Source organism: Thunnus thynnus, chromosome 4 (assembly GCF_963924715.1).
Source record: "Thunnus thynnus chromosome 4, fThuThy2.1, whole genome shotgun sequence".
In the NCBI taxonomy this organism is placed as follows: Eukaryota; Metazoa; Chordata; class Actinopteri; order Scombriformes; family Scombridae; genus Thunnus; species Thunnus thynnus.
The window spans coordinates 31,223,347-31,242,832 of NC_089520.1; positions in this window are offsets into that span (position 1 = coordinate 31,223,347).

Below are 19,486 nucleotides of genomic sequence, written 5' to 3' on the forward strand. Positions count from 1 at the left end.
TAGCCCTCATGCTGACCTGTGTTGGTAGATCTGCTTTTCTAGCCTAACGCACAGCTGGTTACAGGTTTAGCTTTATGACAAATTCCATACCCTACAGGGAAATGGTTTTAATCCTTAACTGATTAAATTCACTTTATGCAAGTCTCAGTTTAAACTTTATACATTTTATTGTCAGTTTTAGATTCTGATATGCTCTAATAATTTCACTGTTTGTTTCTTACAAATAGATACAGTAGATGGAAGCTGAAATCATCCACTTGAAAAATGCATTATGCAGCAAACCCTTCCTGGGGTTCCTGTTCTTTTTCCTGCTGTGTGATAAGGTTTTCTCTTTTTTTGTGTCAGATCCATGATTGTTCCTGGTGTTTCTTCCACTAAAATGCCATGCCCCTGTCTGAATCTCTTCAGCCATTTTGCAACCATTTTACCGCTCATGGAGGATGCCACTTTCACTTCCCTTGATAATATCCTCAATGAATTCATCAAAGAGATCATGATGGCTGGAGGCCCTGTTGTTGCTCCCTGCAGGAGCAACTCTATTTCCTCAGAGTGCATACAAACCCTGACCATCATAGCATGTCATGTTGGTTACATGCAGATTCTTGTGGTTGATTGGTTCTGTGTGACAGTTCTAATCACCCAGTGATCAGACATTCTTTTGTCCAGGGAACACGATCTTGATGCTGCTTTATTTGCATCTCAGTGGATGACAATTGCACGGTCCACAATGGGAAATATGTTAAACAGACACGAAGATGTGCACTGGTTAGATTAGGGGTTAGGAATTAGCAGTGCTGTATGTGTGGGAATGCCATGCTGTCAAGATCTGTAGTAAACTAAAGACACTGCTGTGAAATCAGGTTTGTGTAGTTATGCAGCACCAACTGATTTTACTAAGTTTTTAAAAGGTTGCTCACAGGTTTATTGGGTTATGTGGCTCTGAGGTGTGCTGGCTGTAGATTTATTCATTGCACAAAATACAGTGGCAACTCCTGTAAGGAGAGTGCAGTAGTATGTACACATCGGTTCTGGACAGTGTGCAACAGTCCTGAAGGTGGATGGCATGTGCTCCCACTGAAGCCAGTCCCAGCCCAGTATCCCTAAGATTTACACTCATATTGGACAAATCAACACCTCACGATTCATGTCTAAAGGGCTGTGGGTATTTCCTTCATGTAGGAACACATAAAGCAAAGAGTGGAGCTCAGGATAGTAGGTAGGCAAGTAGCTCAACCAACTCATTTTTGCATTAAAAAAAAAAAACTTTAACCAAATATTTAAGTGGTCTAACTTTTATTTTCCATAACTACAAACTTTCTCTAACTTTATTCATACTGTCATTGCCATGAACAAATATTCTTGAAAAGACAAATTTTTATAAGTTGGCATTGAATGTTGTCACTGAACAGAATCCAGGGTTTTGCAGATTCTTCCAACAACATTCTTGTCTGGCGACCTTAGATACCTCAGGTATGTCCACAATTAATGTAATCTTTTAAATGTTTTTGGCTTTTTCTAGTTAAGATAAAAAGAATGCAGTGCATTGCCAATGTCTTTGTTGGCCTTCTTTGAAAAGTATGGCATCTTATTATTATTTTGTTGAAAAATATGACATAATAAAAATAATGTGCTTTTTCTCCTCCTCCTCTTCCTGTTATTACTAATTGTATAACGACATTATTTTTTCACCATAAACTGATAGCAGAATTAATGACACATTTGGACAAAATCCTGCATTCATTACCATTAATTGAGGTAAGAAGATTAACCCAAACAGAAAGGCTCAGTGGATGACAGTGACAGATTGGCCATCTGGAAATTGAGCAAATGCCAGAAGGGTCACTTGGGCTGTTCAGAATGGGTCATTGCATTCAGAGTCGGAATGGCCATGGGGAGCAGGTTGCTATGTGGCCCACTTGATCACTAGGCTACTGTACAAAAACAAGAGTGAGTGTGCTGCTTGCTGTGAGAGAGATGCATTGTCGGACCAGCAGCATACCCCAACACCCGGGCCAGTCTGGGTAAAAAAGTTCAGGGCCGTTTTTTTGTTCTAGTCTGTCCCTGGTGGATGATAAATGAGTTGAAACCTCTCAACACAGAGTCACCTGCAGTCAGAAGTGCTCTTAGTTGTTAATGATCACCAGTGGCAATTTTGCCATCAATTAAAGTGACAAGAGGATGTTAAAGGTGTCTCCACAGAAAGTCTCACTTCTACGGTATTAAAGCACTGACAGGGAAGTGAAAATGAGCCATGTGGACTGCTGACTGCAGCAACACAGTTCCCCTCTATGTTTCAGATAGTGCCATGCAATTAAGAGCCAAGCTTGTCTAATGGGGCAGCAACATGAAGAATATGTGGAGGCCACCAATGTGAAAGGCTCGACAGTCTGAGCTGTGAAGACTGAGCTTCAAATAGATGTAGGGTAAACCTTGTCTTAAATGATGGCTAGCAGATCAAAGTCACAGGACTTTAGCATGGATAAAGAGCACATCCATTAAAGGGAGTTCAGGGGAGTAATACCAGACTTTCAGGGAATGTGGCTCTTAGACAGAGAAACATCCATTTTTACACCAACTCGTAATCTCCATGCACAACAGCAGCAGAGGCCCAGAAAGTGCACTGTTACTCAGCCATGGTCTCATGTATAATGGATGATGAAATGTGTTGCATGACTTCAGCGACCTTTGCTCTTATGATTACTGCATGACAATCACAGTATGTGTTACCCAGCTGCTATTGTGTGCGCCAGGGAACAGTTCTTCCTATTTCAGTCTTTTTTTTACATTTTTGAGGAGTTTTTTTTCTTGTTTTCTTAAAGAGCTTGTGCTTGTTGTCTGTAAAGCCTAGTGGGACACTGTATGTGATACAGGTGTAAATAAATTTGACCTCACTGTACTTGACTCTATAAGTTATTTCATTGTCAGTGCCCAGGCTCAGCACCAGAAAGAACATTGCAGTTTCATCCCTGTTTTTTTTAGCCAGGCTAGCAGCATGGCTCTATGGATGGAAATGTAAGTCTGTCATCGCTTGGTTGGTCAGCTGGTTGGCACTCCACATTGTTCCAGACTCAAATATCTCAACAACTATTGGATTGACATGAGATTTTGTACAGACATTCATGCTCCTCAGAGAATGAAGATCCTGTGACTTTTCTTTTTGTGCCACCAGCGAGGTTTAAAGTTTAGGTTTTTAGCCTGGATTGCCATAAAATCTGGTACAGATATCCACAATGCCCAGAGGATGAATCCTAATGTCTTTTGTGATCCCTTGAGTTTTCTTCTAGTGCCACAAGCAGGTGAAAATTTTCACATATTCAGTGAAATATCTCAACATCTACTGGGTGGATTGACACAAAATTGTACACAGGCATTCATGATTTCCAAGAGGTTGAATCATAATCACTGATCCCCTGACCTTTCCTCTTAATGCCACCATAGGTTGACGTGTGGTTTAGACTCCACAACTATTGGATGGATTGCCATGAAATTTGGCACACACATTCATGTCCCCCTCAGGAGTAATAAGTCTGGTGATCCTTTAAAGATGCAGTGTGTAGAATTTAGTGGCATCTAGTGGAATGGACTTGGCAGAAATTGAATATAATATTCATAAGTATGTTTTCATTAGTGTATAATCACCTGAATTTGAAATATGAAATAAGAATTGTTGTGTTTTCGTTACCTTAGAACGAGTCCTTTATATCTACTTAGGGAGTGGGTCTCTTCCACAGAGGCCAACATGTTGCACCGCCATGTTTCTACAGTAGCTCAGAACAGACAAACCAAACACTGGCTCTAGAGAGAGTTTCGCGGCCACCGTAGTTTCCTACAAACTTGGAAGGCAAGGGGGAGGGGAGGGGTATTCAGTTGGTTGCAACCTGCAACCTCACCACTAGATGCCACTAAATCTTACACACTGGTCCTTTAACTGTTGACCTAAGGCCATAATCAGGTCAAAATTTTAATTTGTCCAATACTTTAGTATATGCAAAATACCAGCCAAATGACATACCAAAGATGGCAAACATGGTGAATATAAACCTGCTAATGACAGCCTGTCAGCACCTGTCAACATTCTGACATTAGTATTATTTCACTGCTGTGCCTAAGTACAGCCTCACAGAGGCACTAGCATGGCTGTAAATTTTTACTTTTATCTATGTGATAGTTAAGCTCTTGAAATCAAGAGTTGCCTGAAAAATTATGCCTAATAAGAATGTTTTTGTCCAAGATTTTAAAATGCTTGTGGGCCCTTTGGCGCCTCAGAATTGTTCAAGAGCTTATAAACTAAACCTTTCACTGCTCCAGTGGCACTTTGGCCAGTGCTGTATCCCTGAGATTCCTGAAACTTTAATTCAAGCTTGCTACAAGAAAATTCAAAGTTCCTCAAAGTTCAAGAAAGAAATGTGGAGATTTTTCACCTACAGTGTTCATAAGATGTTGTTATCAGATATCCTGCAGTGTGATGGCAAATTATAGCTATTTAGACCTCGCCTACTGCATGTTGTTCTCATAGACATAAGTGCAAATGAAAAGGAGAAAAAAAAACAAGGCATGGAATGAAAACTGCACAATTTTCTTGTTTTTCTCGGTTGTGTGGCATAGATAGATAATTTGTGTTTTCACGGAGTTGTGGATTGTGTGTTGTTAGAGCTTGGGTAATATGTGTTGCCCAAATCCTGCTTGTCATGTGCACCTGTTGGATGTGTATCCTAACCTTAGCTGTGCAAGACAGAGGTTTGTTACATTCCCTTCCTCTGCAGGCACCTCTGCATTGCTGTAAAACAGAATGTGTCACTGTTTGCTTAAATAAGCATAAAATGCAGCATAGCAGGTGAGGAGTAAATGTCTTCTTTTGCTTTTTAAACCACAACAAATAATTTAAAGTTGCACAGATTTCCTAATGAATGGCTCATTTTTTTATTTAGGGAAAATTTTTCACCCATATTTTGTAGATGCTCTCTCACGAAACCAGCGGCATGATTTTCATGAAACCTTTGCCAATTCAACTTACTGTCTTTGGTGTGTCATTGTTTACATATATTGCCTTTCCTTGTAGAACAATACTTTCACCTGCATTCACACATCTTGACATGTATGTCCCTTGTTTAAATGACAGGTCGTTAGCTTGTTAGAGTCTGACAAAGGATCCAGGTTTCTCACCAACCAAATATAGACCAATCACCCAGAAGTGCAAGGACACCCTTGTGCAACCTTCAGCACACCAACATGCTCATGGTGCACTCATGCAGCTATGCAATTTTCAACAAATGACAAAAATAATTGTGCATTTTCAATAATGAACACACATGTCTGTGCATATAACTCTCATTCCAGAGGCAGAGACTACTTTCATTATCCCCAGAGTATCAGGGCATTCCTTCTTCATCTGTAAATGGAGCTGGAGAACTGGCAGAAATGGGTGTCTTTTCTCCCGAGTTGATATTCTGAGGCTGAGACTCACTGAGAGCCAAATTAAATAAAAATCACGGAGGCTGGCAGATATGAGTTTGGGGTACATGAGAGGGCAAGGGTAAAAGAGACCATAGGGAATACTGGTGTTTGGACTAATATTTTAATATGGAACAACTCAAGTTTTTATGAATATTTTCATTTTGTTGTTCATGTACAGAAGTAACTGATTATGTGATTGAGCAGATATTAATTGTGAAGATACAGATAAGTGGAATTCTGGCATGTTACTTGTTATTCATTGTTACAGTTTATTATAACATGGGTCTTGTAGTTTTGCCCATGGTTTCTAAAAAATTATGACCATATTTGTTAAAAAAAAAATGTAACTATGATCGTCCCCTAACCTTTACTCTGTAGGTATTTTTGTAGCCATGATGACAAAGGTCACCTAACTTTAAAATGGAAGAACTATACGACGATAAGCAGTAAATGCAGGTGTGTTGTTCTTTTGCGCAGATAACATTAATAAATTACTGTTATTGGCTTTACTGTTATTCGCAAACCTTTCCTTGCACTAACAGTAATGTAACAAGTGTAGTTGTCATCAACTCGAGTACTTCACCTGGATCACTGTCCTCTACTTCTTCTGTGTACAGCACACATACACAAGGAGCCCTCACTGAAACACAAGACAGCACTGGAGAGGAGAGGATACAGCACGACCACAAATGACAGCAAAATGCAGCAGAGACTGTGTATTTATATTATTTACCTAATTTATGCGCACTTGTTTAATTTCAGCTCACTGTGAGAGTGTCTACTGTGTTTTGCTGTCATTTATGGCCGCACTACTTTGTCTCCTCTCCTCTGCTCTGAGGAGCCCCGAGGGGCAGGGCTCAGCCCTCTGTGTGTGTGCTGCACACATAGCGCAGCACAGGAGAGACAGTTATTGTACATGCAATAAAAGCTTCATGAGTAAAGAGCCAAGAGTAAGCTTTTAAAAAAAAAAAAGCAGCTTCATACAGAAGCAAACGAAGAGCAAGTCTGATTAGCTCCGCTGATTTGAATGCATGGCGGGAAAGTCGCCACTGACACCTCTGTTTGTAATAATCATAATACTGCAAATGCAAGGGCTTTCATCAGTGGGCCATAGGCTCAGTCACCATTGTTTTACCTCAGTGGGCAATAGACAGTGGCTTAACAGACATTTATTTGAATAAAAATCTTCAGAGATCTTCGAGATTGACACTTTAAAGAATAGTAACTTCAAACAGACCTTAACCATACCATTGTCACATCATAAAACTTTTTATTAAATGTTTTATCAGTGATTTGTAACAGTTTTAGTGTCAGTTCATGATGTTGCCCTGCCAATTACTGCTGAGAGGAGCACCACATTAGAAAATTCTCCTATCTGTAGTTCTTGAGTGCGCATGGTCAAACAACATATTTTGTTTAATTTGGATGACTTGTTGAAATCTGGGGTGGGGGAAAAATCAATTCAAATAGGAATTATTATTTTTATCTACTACAATTTTTAAATGATTCATAAGGTCAGAAAATCTACTCTTGTACATTGTTAATAATGGTATGATGACAGCCTGAACAATGCAGAACTTTGTTGCAAGGTCCCAGCTCAGCACTCAAACTTCACACCCAAGAGTCATTTCCTTTTCAATGAGAGCAATCTTTTGGCTGCATATTGGATTTAATAACTTAATAATTAGTTTTGCCAGATAAAGGTGAAGCTTTTCTTGAAAACCACGTATGCCACCAGCCAGAGACTAACATTAGCAAAGTAAAGCTCTAAATTCAAGCCTTAACAAACAGCCAGAGCCAAGCAGTGCACTCTATACCACTTAACTGAACAGCCACCTCTGGTTGGGCAAAGAAAAATAATTTGATCAAAACTTGAAAGAGCTCTCTTAACAAGGGTGTGGATAATGATGGGGTTGCCTGATACTGGCTTTGCAGCAGAAGGTGTTCTCCACTACTGGTGACATAAAGCTAGCTCTCCTTTTTCCAAATGATTACAGCTGCTTTGTTTTTTTGGTCAGATGGTGACCAGTTAGCTTATGTTTCATATTGCAATTCAATGAATTAAAGACATTTTCTTAATTAAATTAATTAAAATATTAATAAATCAATCAATAATAACATATTGGTACAGTGCAGTGGTTCCATGTTTCTACTTATTGAATGAAGAATTGTGAAACTTGTATGATCATCTGACTTTCTTGTTTGATCTATTTTTTCAGATTTGCTGTGTTCTGTAGTTCTCAACAGTTATCTTAGTGAGTGCAGTATAATTGCTAGTAGAAATAATGGCCAAAACTACAAAAACAAAATTTAAATTGTAATAAAGCAAAATTATCTTTTGTGGGAACATCTCAAGTATGACATGTAAATAATATCTCTTGCCTTTTGCTTTCCTTTTAACACAGACTCCAGTCAGACTCTTTCTGACATTTGACATTTCTGTCACTTTGAGTTTGAGTAAGTGTTTAACTGAGATTATGATATGGAGCCTTTTAAATCCTCTCTATTTGAAACTACTTTGTGTGTAGGGATTGTTTTGGCTCGCTCAGAGGGGAGTCTTGAGTCTTCTGCAGTGCATGACCCTAAGGCGGAAGAAATCCCAAGTCATTTGCATTCTGAAATTGAAATGTCTCAGCTTTCAAAACAGGTACATTGGTGTCCTCTATGGCTACACCCACTTTGTGTACAGAAAAGTGTTGTTAGATTTTCAATATATGTAGCTCTATCAACCCCTTTCGGCCAGAGTAGCTGTCAGGTGAGATTTGACAGTTTGTTGATATGACTCAAAAGCACCTTGTAACTCACTCATTCTAACACAGACACCAAACTTATTCTGACTTTACCCATGTGCTGTTTGTATACTGAATATTTTATCATCACTGTACTTTATGTATTCATGTTGACTGTTGTGTGAACAGCCTCAACAATCAAAACTTCTGATGAGCTTTGGCAACAGGCCATCATCGTGCCAACAAGCCTTCCAGTATTTATATAAATGAATTCTTGTGTATTGGGAATGATGAAGAAGCAACAGAGACAATTGCTCCCTACAGTGCTCAAACAGAAATCTGCTCCACAATTCAGGACCACAGTAATGAAAACAGAGAATAATGTACTCCATTACCTATTTTCCCACAGAGATCGATATGAGAGTTTGGTCTAATCTATCTTAACGTCCCATTATGGATCAGGGGAAGTAAGTTAACCAAGATTTTTTGACCACACTGCATTTCATACACAGTTCAAATGTGTGGGATGCTTCTTAAATGGGGATTTTAGACATCAAGTTTAGTTTACTTGTCATGAGGAGTCCTATTTAACTTGTGAAAAAAGTGGAATATTGTCTTCTGTGGCTCTGGAGAAGCTTTCCAACGTAGGCGAAATTAACCCTGATAATGTCATGAAGGTTAACTTGGTTTGTGCTTGGAGACTACAAAGCCTGCATCATAAACTAGCTGTGTGGAGTAAAGACATAAGTGTAGCCGCCAGGAACAGTCTAATGAATGATACTACCCAGTTGCATCTTCAGTCAATACTAAATCCGACTTCAAGCCAAATATAGTTCTGTCACTGAAATATTTTCCAGAATGGGCTGAAACCTCAATTTCAATTAAGAAAGCTATTTGAAATCAGTTAAATGAACACAAACAGTCAAAATAAGAGCCCAATCTGAAAAGGAAATTCATGTAAACATCTGAAATAAACTAGCTCATTCAGAAAGAAGTTTCATTCTATTTGGAGAGAGGGTTTAAGGTAGTGGGTTTAGGTAATGGATGATATTATTCCAGTATTATCCTGCTTATATCACAATCACATGCCAAGAAAATGTAATTAAAAATATAATTTGTTTATATCATTTATTTATATGATTAGTTCTTATATCATGTTTCTGTTTTAGATATTATAAAATGTAGTTCAGATTTCCTGCTGTTTGCGTTGCTAGGCAACATCTAGCTTAACAGGAAAAGGTTCACAAGGCTGAGCCAGGTGTACTAAATTCCAGACCAGTTTTTAAATCGAGAAACAAGTCTGGCAGAGATTTTTCCATGTAGTGCTCTCTCTCCCCGTCCCTCTGTCACACACTCAGAGACAGGTCCGTTAGCAGTCTATCTCTATCTCTGACTTCTCCTCATGACTTCATTTTCTCTGCTTTTTTTTTGTCACATTTCCTCTCCTTTCCCTTGCAGCTGTCCTTCAGACCTGCAGGCTGCAGCTTCACAGTAGCTAACTTCAGAAGTCTTCTCTTTCCCTCCTCCTGACATCCAGATTCACACAAATGTACAACACATTTGAAATCACATTTGCGTCATTCTCAATGAGCAGCTATTTATGTTTTTCTTGGTGGTGGTGGTGGTTACACAAATAACCTTGGCTCCAAGCTCTTTAGTGAGGCCTCACTGTTGCTCTGCCAACCTACCGTTTATTACTGATGCATTAACTTGGAACTTCAGACCCGCATCATGGGTGTCCAATTGTTATGGCTGTATGCGTTGCCTGTGGTTTTTTTTTTTGTCTCTTTCCTCTGCTGTGCATTCTATATTCTGACCAGTAACTAAAAGTTTATTCACAATTTCCAGCCAGTCAGAATCAAAAATTCTCAGTGGCCATGGTATAACCTTTAATTATTCAGTCAGTGGAAGACCAGGTTTCATATTGTCTACTTAATAACTGCTGTATTAGTACATTCTCATTCAACTGTTCAGTACAAAATTATAGCGTTGAGCCAATAACAGTGCCAGTTGCTCAATGCATGCCCATCTTTTTGTTGTATGTTATCTTGAACCGAACACTGTATACTGTCAATGTTCTTAGCACATGTTTTCTGTAAATACATTTGCTGGATATGGTCAGTTGAATTAATTACATTTTGAAGGAATAAAAACATTTCCATCGCTGTGCACACTGCTGTGAATCCTGAGATATAACATTTAAAAAATTTAAAACTGGTTGCCTATTTGCTGGAAAATGTATTTCTGTCCATAAGTTTCCTGTCTCGTGCACATAGCGTCAGTTTTAATATAATATAATAATATAGATTAATGACACTCATTAGCACAGTAACATCATTTTGGCCATAATAATTGAACACCTGTTTGTCATTTTTGTATTATTTTTTGAAAGTAAACACATCAATTTGGCAGCTGAAACACACTCATTTTAGACATTTTTTTATGTGTCTGTACCATTATTCATTTTAATATGTTTATATAAGGATTTTAGGATGTCTCTGTTATAGACTAATGTCTAATGAGAGTGTGTGTGTTTGTGTGTGTGTGGGTGATAGGGGGTTTAATCAGAAGGATTGCTATCAATTGATGTTGACCATCTCTTAGACCCCAAATCCATCAGCCTTTGTTGTGTTAAGAAGCTTTGAAGCCCTCTTCATCCATACAAATTAAATTTAGACTGCCGGGTTTTGCACAGGTTGAGGGCTGTAATCTTTCTTTGTGACTATCTCTCTCTCTTTTAACATGTTAATAGACGTGCGGCTATTTGATCCACGCACATATGCAAAAACACAAGATGCACATGAAAGACTCATTGTTAAAGACTCCAAAACAACGGACACAAATAATAATCTATATATAAGCTTGGTGATCTATATAAAGCGGGTGTGTACAGATCCTTCTTGCATGCTCTCACTGACACTCACATTTAAAATCTCCTGAGAACTGAGAGTAGATTCTTCATCAAGCTTCTTCCAAAAAGTCACCACCGGAACCTCGGAAGATATTCAACCGTCGAAGCAACAAAATGGCATGAATTTTTTATATAGTAACTATATTGTGGGGTTTCTTCTTATGTTCTTTCCACTCAAGTCTTTTGCTGGGAGCTTCCTAGCCTGAGCAAACTCCTCTCTCTCCCAGGACATGAGGGGGGATAATCAGACAGCCATGAACTTGATTTCTGTGATGACAATTCTCAGTCAAAGCCTTGTCAAGAAAAGCAGTCGCTGCATATTCCCAACGTTTACTAAAATTAGTCATGTGCTGTGTGACCTACTAGAAAAGATGATAAAATCCCTCTCCCTTGTCTGAAATACCACCGCTGTCTCCCACATTATTCAGGTGACTGACAGCTACAATTGCCCAGCCAACAAGACAACCAAGCTGTGTCGACAGAACCCTGAGTAGCTGTGATGATACTGTATGGTGCGATGATGCGGGTGTTACAGCATCAGCAATTTATGATTGAGCAGTTTTTTCTTCTGCAAATTTGTTTTTTATACACAGAGCTGTAATTGCTTTGCACTGAAAACTATAATTTGTGGTGGATGTTTTTTCTTTCCAGGGATTTTTTTAAATTTTTTTTCATGGATAAAATATGCAAGGCACTCACCAAAAGCATTCTTTTCAATTTGATATTAGTGTGCTTAACTGCATGGGGAAACAAAGATGGCTTGATTTGTTTTGGTGACACTTTTATTCTATTTTCTTCCCTTGATTGCTTGACTGTAATTTTCAATAATAAAAAAATTCAATAAAAGTGCTGCAATTTAGCCTTTAAAAAAGTTGTCCTCAAAGTAATAGAAATGCTAACACCATTTCCACCTCAGTTAGTCAGACACACCAAGTGAGGTTTTGGTCAATGATTACATGATTGATTTTCAAGTTGGAAGTATAAATTGAAAAAATACTGAAGAAAGATTAGCTAAATGTCACTACTTTTGCAGATATTTAGTCATAAACCAAAATACTGGACAAACTTACATTTTCATTTGATGATGATGCTAGATGAAAAGTCAGAACATGACCAACAGTGGTACAATATGAATGTCTACCAAATTTCACAGCAATCCATCAAATATATCTAATACAGACATTTCACTCAAAACCAAAAATATGAATCTGCTGGTGTTGCTAGAGGAAAATTTGGGGATCACTAAAGTTTTTAGGATTTATCCTCTGGAAACCAATGAATCGAGCAGATGGCATGATATATCAATGGATAACTGCAAACTCTGACCTGCTGGTGAACTTGGGCATCATGGATATCTGTACAAAAATGTATGGCAATGAATAGTTCTCAAGACATCTGACATGAAACCAAAAATTCAGAGGGAAACTGAAATATGTAGGATTCATCCTCTGGGGACCACAAATGTGTGCCCAAAATTTCATGGCAATCCAAACAATAGTTGTTGAGATATTTCAGTCTTTAGATACATTGCCATCTGTAGAGTCACATTGCTGAATTGTAGCTAAAATTAACCCACACATTGTTCCAATTATTAGAGTAATTCACCCAAAATGCTGGATGCAACAAGATCACACTTATTATCAGATAGCATTCTGATCATGCCTGACTGTTATACATAAAAATGTACTTGACTTCGAATTCTTATTCATTACACTTCACATTCCTAAGAAAATTATAAGATTAGTGCATACATTTACCGACTCTGCATTACCACCCCAAAGTGGAGCATTCATTTATACCATAAATAAAGAATGAAATGATGAATAAACAGGCCCCTGAGGGAGGTTTGGTGTTTATGCAGTAATGCAAGCAAGGTTCATATGTCAAATATCTGAAGACTAGGGGGAAAGTTGTGAAGAATGCAAGTGTCTCTTACAAGCAGCTCCAGGTAGAAACTAACTGCCATGTTTTTTTGTGAGTGGTTTATACCTTTAAGCAACATGCACAGTGAATAAAATATTTGTGTAAAACAAGTATAATTGGAACAACATACTCATTATGACTGACAGCTTAGACAAATCACATCTTCTGCTTATATATTTCAATTGTCATCGTTCTCAGAGATAGAGCTTGTCTTTTGAATGGGCTGCTGAGCCATGGCCAGCATATACAGTACATCACTTGCAGTCACTTGGAGAGGAAAGTCATGATGCAACACAGCTGAATATTTGGAGGCCTGAAATTTGAAACCATGAATTATTCATTTGTGGCACTTAAATGAATGTGAAAAGAGTTCCCCCATCATTCATAATCTCTACAGCAGCTGTAATGTGACTCTCTTGCTGTGGGCACTTAGTGGGGTTTCCAACAGGTCATGTGATACCTGTGCGCATATAGGAAAGGAGTTGAAATAAATGTCCAGTGCATGCAGAGATAGAGGCAAACCTGGAAAGTGTGCAACACATCTGATAATATCTCAGGATTATTTCCCAAAAATTACACTGAGGGCATAAGAATCATCTAGTTATTGATATTTTCATCTTACTCTCCAAAATATGAGTAATACATCAGTGGCCCTCAGAGAAACAATCTCTAGCACATTGTGTAGGAGCTCAGGAACAGTGAATGTTTTATATATAATTGTTTGAAGGTAATGTGCAGATTCACATACAGTATAAATCACCTGCCAGACACAAGGAAGGACATAACTGAATGAAGACAGAGCAATGCATCATGATACATTTTCAGAATTTGTGCCAAACTGTTATAATAATCCATTAAAGGAAGGAATGCTTTGAGACCCCAGAAATATTTAATATATTTTCAATTGAGACCAGGCAGCAATGGGCCTGGGCAGCACTGGCCCATCCATATTACTCACCGGCCCACCCAGTCAAGTTTGATCAAAATACATTTTGTAACAATAAATAGAAAAAACATATATAAGGAAATAAATACATTGTTGACTTGTATGTGTTGAATTTGCCTTCTGATTAAAACGGAACTGTTGAAATAAGTTGTGGGAAGTCTCCTCTATAGGAAGCTGCCTTCAGCCAATAGTTGGCTTTTTAGGCGATATAATGTTAATGCTACATCAATGGCTAAACAAAGTGTTATTTGAAAAAAGTTGAGGAAGAAGACACGCCACTACCTCCATCAACTGAGTCCACCAGACTCATCAGCCCGGCCGCTTGCTCCCTGGCATTATAGCGCTTTCTCCCGGTCATCTGTAGCCACAGTAAGCAGTAATCCTCCAGGTGGCTGCCAACCTATAGGCTCATTGGTGTTGTTGCAATAATAACTTTTTTTCTGTCGTGTGCAAGCCATTCTGGCAAAAATAGACCCTGTGTGTACAGATAGCGGAGTGGGGAAAAAAAGTGTGAGACGCGTGGCTCACGGACCCAGTTGACACATGCTGGTTGTCTTCAGCAGCCTGACTACTAAAAATTGTAGTTATCAACTTGACAGACGAAACTCTCCAGACAAAACAGAATTAAACTTTTAGCTTCTGAAATAAATTTTTTAGACAGCTCTGATGGAGCTCAAGATTTATCAGGAGGACGGCTGCTTTACTCCAAACAATTTCACTGTATGAACCTGGACTGTGTGTGTGATCTTTTGGTTGTGTAAAAAATACCGATCATTAATTAATATTAGATCCTGACCGAACCTGATGGCGTGTCTTGAGATTTAAATAACCAGTGAAGTTACACTGCTGTACCTTGTGCGTAAATGTGCACAGTGTCTTTCAATGGGGAGACGCACTTATTGTTTCTGCTGCAGTGGGATCACTGTAATAAACTCAAACATTTTTTGGGAGGGGGCGTTTAATAGTCAGCACCCCCACACCCCCAACTGAAGTCATGTTTTCGCAGCTATGGGTTCACCCGCTGATTTATGTGCCATTTATGAACCACCTTTACATCCAAATTTGTATTTATTTCCCTGCACATTCAAGAATGGAAAATCAAGGTGCTTCTCATCACAGTGGTATGAACAGTTTTCTTGATGGAATAGAGCATAAGGACGGAGTTTTCTGTAAAATGTATAGATTTGGTTTTTCGTGAGCTGACCGGTACTGAAACAACAACAGCTAACGTAGTCTATGTTACATGTGCGATTTCTGTCAAAGTTAACACCTTCTCTGGAGTGTGGTTTTAAGTTTGTTACTGTTGGTCAAGTGTGTTGGATAGACAGTGTTTTTCTGTTATTGCCTTTGTGATGCAGAATGTTACAAAGTAAACTGGTCGCTCGGTTTTCAGTTTGTCTGTTTGTTCTTTTTTCTTCTTCTAACTTTTCATAAGTCCGTTTTTCTGGAAAAATATGACCCGCCCACTTTTGTATTGGCCCACCCAAAATACAATTTCTGCCTATGCCACTGTTTGAGACATTGAAAAAGTAATCTGAGTTGTCCTTGATTTATTACTTGCTTATTTATTAATGTATTTATGCGCTGGTGCTTGTTCTTTGGGTTTACCATTGATGAAGTCAGAGTCTCTGTATTTCTTGTCTGGGCAGCCATGGTGGCTTGTTGTACATGTTAACTACTCAGGTCTTATACTTATTCAAAACAAACCCCTGTTGCTGCTGCCAGAATCATAAAATGCATTATTTCCTCAAAGTCTTTTTTCCTACCAGACCTCTGAAACAAAAAGTGTTTACAAGTATTTTTCCTCTATAGGTTGAATCATGAATAATGTGTTCAAGGACAGGGAAATGATGATTGTTTTGTAACTGTGACTGGATGCACAATTTCTTTGATTATTTTAATTGTATTTTGACTTTCTGTGAGAAACTGTTGATGTGCAAATGTAAACAGAATTACAGAATGTTTCCAAAGTTAGATTGCGACTCAGTGCTGTTTGTTTTGATCCATTTTACAATATCTGTAATTAATGTTTTTAGTGCGTTTCAGTCGTAGTCATTCGTTTTTACATTCATGAATTGTAGTCTGGCGTGGACTGTTAATTTAGAATGATGTTAGTGCTTGTGTTCAAATCCTGAGCTTAAGACCTTCTGTGTTGAGTCATATGTCAAGTTCATAAAATAATTTGTCCTCTCAACAAGCTGGCAGAGGCATTCAAAATGTTCCCCTTCCTGACCACTCTTCTGGTATTTTTGTGTTCCAGCTACGTTAGTACAGAAAGTGTCTTTGCTAATGTAACTCAGAAAGTTTGGTGGTTTAGTCCTGTAATCTCTCTCCCTGCTGTCCCTATGATAGCTACCAAGCCCCAGATTGGTGCTTAACCAGATGAAAAGCCAATCAATGTGATAGATCCCTTTTAAATTAACAGCATGCAACAGCTTTAAAGCCAGTGTTGTCAGACCTCATTTACTCAGATGAAAATGTTGATTATTTAATTTCTTCCCCTCACTCCACCCTTAACTACATTAACTCTCATAATCACAAGTTAAAACTTGCTAAATCTGTGTAACACATTGATTTGGGGAGAAAAGAGAAGCCCACCAAGTCTTAAACTGAATCTACCTTGTTGTAGCAGTTTAGCAGTTAAGTAGCATTACTTCATTGCTTTCCTCATCTGCATAAAAACAATTTTTATTATTTGCAACAAACTGGATGTGAGAATGTCCTGGCTATTATCAGGTTTTTAGAGTATCCTGTTTATGTTTGCACAGCTACATGAGTTGCATGTTTTACCTGCAGGACTTGTGTTTTAATGCTGTTGTTCATCGTTTGTGATGTGAAAACATCACAGAAATAAAAAGCCTGCGTCCTGGTATTAGTTCAGTTATAAAATCCAAACACAATGGCTGCTGACAGCGCTGTCAGCTGGAGGGTTGATCACAGTGGACGGTAGAGGAGTAGACAGTAGAGATGTTGTTATATATCTGTTTAAACAGGAGTTTAGCTGACTGCACTGCATTTAACACCAAAGCTGAGAGCGTCAGCGCTCAGAGCAGGAAATACAGTCACTCTGTATCGTGCTGCTGTCCTCCACTTCCATCATCTCACGCTGATTCATTTTGAAAGAGCCATGGCCAACAGAGGAACTCCAACACTCGGCCGGCTGGCCGACCAATGTAACTTCATCACTCACTCACAGACAACCACGGTTATGGGGCTGGTCCGTGGCCAGTCCAGCCAAAAAGCCATGGGCAAATGCAATCAACAAACATTTAAGACAGCTTGAGTTTCTGTTAGTTGATGGATAGGCTACTTGTTAGCTACTTAGCTAAACTGTTACTATGGTAACAAAACTGCTAAAGAGTGCAAGTTATTCTTCTTCTGGTGTTTTGTAGCTGTTACCAAACAGCTCCATGTGCATTACCACCACTTTCTGGACTGGAGTAGGGCCTACTTTGATTTGCATGAAGCCCAGGAAATCAGGAAGGATGCAATCAGATTTGTCATCTTAAGGAGGAGCATAAATGTGGCTAAGTGTTAACGAAAGTGTATTAAATCACATCTCGATTTTATCTGAGTGTAGGACATTGGAAACAACAAATGGAAATGGGGCCTAATGATCAGGTTAAGCTCGATCAGATCTAGTTTTTATGGCATGTTGTTGGACCATGTCGGAAGTCAAAAGTATTTATAATTGTTCTGAATGGCGGAGTGGAAAGACAGCCATCATAGAAGTGGGGGGAGGCTTGATAATCATCTAAATATGCACAACTGGCTAAAATGGGTGTGAATGATAGGCCGATGGTTCCAGAAAGTTGAAAATTGTCAGATGCCTTAATACAATGTCAGAAAGGTGGGGGGGGGGGGGGACTCTGGAGCGTTGACTGTCCGACAAGCAGTTCTGACGAAGCATACTGGCAGCTTAAGAAACCTGGATTATTTTAGAATCATATACCAAACATGATAAAAACAACATAATACTCATAAGCAGAATACCAGTTTGTGTACACATACTCAGTCACTCTGTTTCTGTAAAGGCTGTTAAGTGTCCCATATATTTTTGTTCCATACTGTATGCTTGCTCTGTGGAGTGACCATGGGATGTAGGGCTGAAAGATGTTAGAGATAGCCACAGCTGACATGGTTTTCAATAATTTTCACTGGGAGAAGGGCAGAGAGGAGGAAGAGACATGAGTAAATTGTAACAGCAGAGATGAAAAGGTGATGAAAGATATGGGTGGCCTATTCATTTTTTCCACATTTTATCAACTAACTAGCCTTTCCTGTCCATCAAAGAAATAAATTAACTGACCTGAATTCATCAAATATGCTGTAGCTGGTTATTGTTGGCCTTGTTCCACTGTATGAGATCACAGTATGTATTCTGTTGTAGTTAGAAAAAGGTCAGATTCAGAGCGCTCCAGTTCATATTCTAAGCATCGTTTACAATATCTCACACCTCTAGTTTTAAGTGTCCCTATCAGTAACTTTTGAGAGTAGAAGGAGAACAGCATCTTCTGGAACATGTAAAATGAGGCTCCAATATACCATTTATTGACAGTAGCTAATGGGTCAAGTTTCAGTTTAAGAAAAATAATATACCCTTCAGATATGGTCATGATCCAGCTTACTATGAGTAAGCAAATATTTGCTAACCCCTGTGTTGTTTCACTTTGTGAAGTTGCTTTGACTAACACATTATCAAAATGTAGTATTTAGCAGTCACTGAGCAACATTAACATTTATTTCGAGTTTTATTGTGAAAACATACAATAAATTTGCCATAAAACCAAAATAATGAACTAAAAGAGGCTAAAAAGTTCCACAGAGCTGCAGAGTGGGGTGGTAATTCTCAGTGAGTTTGTCACTGTTACATTTTTCACTTTGCATGTAATCATTTGTTTACAGTTTTTCTCAGTTGCTTTGGCACAATTCTCAAATGATAGTAAATATTTTCTGCTGGTCACTTGTTCACAAGAGAATTGAATTTCTCATTCTTTCAGACAAATTGCAAATGTTTTAGCATGTCTATGCAAATGAATAAATACAAATATGTACAATTTTCACAATTACCAAATGCATATGTCTTGCTGATCAAAACTGATTGTTGCCTCTCAGTGGAATAGTTGTCCTCTCCAAAACATGGAATTCTTTCAGTGTGTAAGTCATCACATGCACAATAGTCCATTCCATTGTCAAAATCTCTCAGGCACATATTCCATAACTAGCACTGATATGGAAGTTTTCTAACGTCTGCTAAATTGGTAAACTGCCTGTCAGGTGAAACTTGAACATCACTAATGAAGGGGAGTTTCTCAGATCTTACATCAACCATCCTGTCAAGTTAGATGACAGGTGCTATTCATGAGTTTGGATACATATTTATAGAGCTTGACCGCAACAGAATCACTACAGTTTCTGAACATGGAGGAACCTGGCCAGGTAAACAATGAACAAAGGCATGCCTGCTCATGGAAGAAGAGTAAGGATGCATGGTGGTGTAGTGAGGGGAAGACAGCAAAACAG